A 2,522-nucleotide genomic window follows, 5' to 3' on the forward strand; every position below is an offset into this window, starting at 1 on the left:
ACAGGCGGAAGGAGCGTCCCAACAGTTCCGGAACCCCCACTGGCACATACGATCCACTCACTCATAAGCTCCTCACACTGACCTCAAAGGCCTAGGTCACCTCACTCCCAGCCTACAGGGCACAGGTCCTGCTGCTTCTCAGCGCCCATCTAGCCCAGAGCGTCCTCCTGGTGTCCCCCAGGACCTCTTTCTGCAGCCCTGATCTCATCCAATAACTGAGATTTCCCTGTGCCAGACTGTGGCACAACACCCAGGACCTGCCCCGGTGCCACCTTCTGGCAGGTGCTAGAAGGACAAGAACCCTGTCCTATCTGGCCCAGACCTGGGACTCGGTGGGCAGCCCAGCGGTAGGTTGGTTGGGTAGTTTGTCCCTGGCCCTGCTGCAGAAAGAATCTCCAACAGCTTCCAAGGATGCCAGAGGCTCAACCAGAGTCGAGAGACAAGACTGGGGACAAAGGGAAAGAAGCCAGGCTGGGAGGCACGGAAGAGGCGGGCGTGGAGTTATAGTACTCGGACGATAAAGCGGCGCGGCAGGCCAGCATCGCCCCAAAGGCAGAGGTTTGGTTTGGGGTTTATCGTGGCAATCAGACCACAGACTGGATTGGAAGATGCCTTTTTTTTTTTTTTGAAGATGATTTTTAGCATCGACCCAAGGCACAAAGGAAGGAGAGCGGCCCACCCCCAGCCGGAGCCAGGCGGCTGTTCATCTTGGTTCTCAGCCATTGGGTTTATGAGCTCTCTCTACACATGGGCACCAGGCGGGATTTCACGCACATGGAAGACGCACCTTCAGCACATCTTTCCAGAAATCCTGTTGGCCTCCCCAGAGAAGGCCAGCCCTGCTAATGCAACGCGTGTGCCTGTCGCAACTCAGGAGACCCAGTACGCAGAAGAGGGTGCATGTCTGGGAAAAAAAAACAAAAAACCACATACATTGAGAAAGAGAGGGTTCCGTTATTTCTTTAACTGAAGAATTCTATTTCTTTCTTTAGCACTTTTGCATTGTGACTGGGGCAAAAGTTTACAGAAGGAATTCGTTTCCCATTCAACAAGGGATGCGTGTTTTGTGTGCTGGCACTGACTGGGACCCCCCTTCCTCCCTGGGCGCCCCGTGTCCCTTCAAAAGAAAGCGCTCTGAAAGACCCACAGAGGGGTCTGGTTTGGGAGGAGGAGCGCATGCAGGGTAGTTTTGTGACCCGAGGCTTTAGCCTTTGGGATGTATGGCCAGGGTTCCTTGCTACGGAAGGGCTGGTTTTCTTCATCGAAATTCTCCAGCAACAAACATCAACATCTGTGCTCTCCGCTCCCGAGTTCTCGTCCAGTCAGCCCTGACTCATGGTGACCCCTCCCGTTCAACAGAACCAAACACTGCCCACCCTACACCCTTCTCAGGACTCAGCCGAGCCTCCGGAGAGAAAGGAAGGGCTGGCGATCTAGTTCAGAAAGCCAGCGGGCGAACACCCTCTGCTTCCCAGGGCGTGGAGCCTCTTCCTCGATCCCCAAACTCTATCACCCCAAAGAGGAGGACTTTGGGGCCAAGTTGGGGAGAAGCTGCCCCAGGCTGGGCGAGGCATCCCGGGGAAGAGGCGAGGGGTGGAAGAAGCGGAGTCATGTCCTCAGTGATGACTCCCATGAGGCTCTCCAGGGGTCATCACACCCATCCCCAAACGGGACAGCTGATGGGGCCAAGGCCATGCTGGCTCTGTGGCCCCTCGCTGTGAGCCTGGCCCGCCCCTGGGGATGCTTAGTTCATCAGGAAAGATGGTTCAGAGGAAGGGCTGGGAGTACTGGGAGCTGATGCTCATGGCAGGCTTAGGCCCGGATCTTCCTAAACAATGAGCTTGCTGGAAAGGGGAGTCCTGCTCACTTGTCGTCACCATCAGTGACTCCAGGGTGCCTCCGTGGCATGCATACCTCTGTGGCCCCACCGGTGGGGGTGGTCTGGTCCTCTGGACTGTGTCGGGCCCCATCCTGAGGGGCCCAGCCCTACACTGAGTTGGTTCCCAGGGTTCCCGGCTCTTTCCCAGGTGTGTAGAGGCCCCTCTGTTTGGGCCTGGCTGGCTGGGCTGAATGAAGAAGAGCAGCTCAGACCCATTTTTTTCAAGGAGGGATCTGAGACTCTCTTGACAGCCAGGATCCCCAACTCAGAGCCCCTAGGGATGCAAATTACAAAAGACCCAAGTAGCCTCAGACAAAAGAAGAAGTGAGGAAGGGGCCGGGAAGGGGAAGCGTTGGCTCTGACTTGGGTTTAGGTGCACTGGAAGCTAGAAATTCAGCCAACACCACCAAGATTTCATCTTGCACCCGCCACCCTCAGCCCCATCCCTTCCCCTTCTGTCTGGTCTGCTCTCGGGCAGCTCCTCCTGCGGAGAAACAAGGCTACCCTAGTTCTGGCTCAATCCTTTGCTCTGGGCATCACAACCAGCAGAAAGTTTCTCTCAGTTCTAACCATAGTCCTGCTGGGATCAAGTCTCCTTGGATGGTTTAGGCCACATACTCATCTCTGAGCCAATCATGGGCGG

The sequence above is a fragment of the Echinops telfairi genome, unplaced genomic scaffold (assembly GCF_000313985.2).
Source record: "Echinops telfairi isolate 266 unplaced genomic scaffold, ASM31398v2 ScPeMD7_7410;HRSCAF=8448, whole genome shotgun sequence".
Taxonomy (NCBI): domain Eukaryota; kingdom Metazoa; phylum Chordata; class Mammalia; order Afrosoricida; family Tenrecidae; genus Echinops; species Echinops telfairi.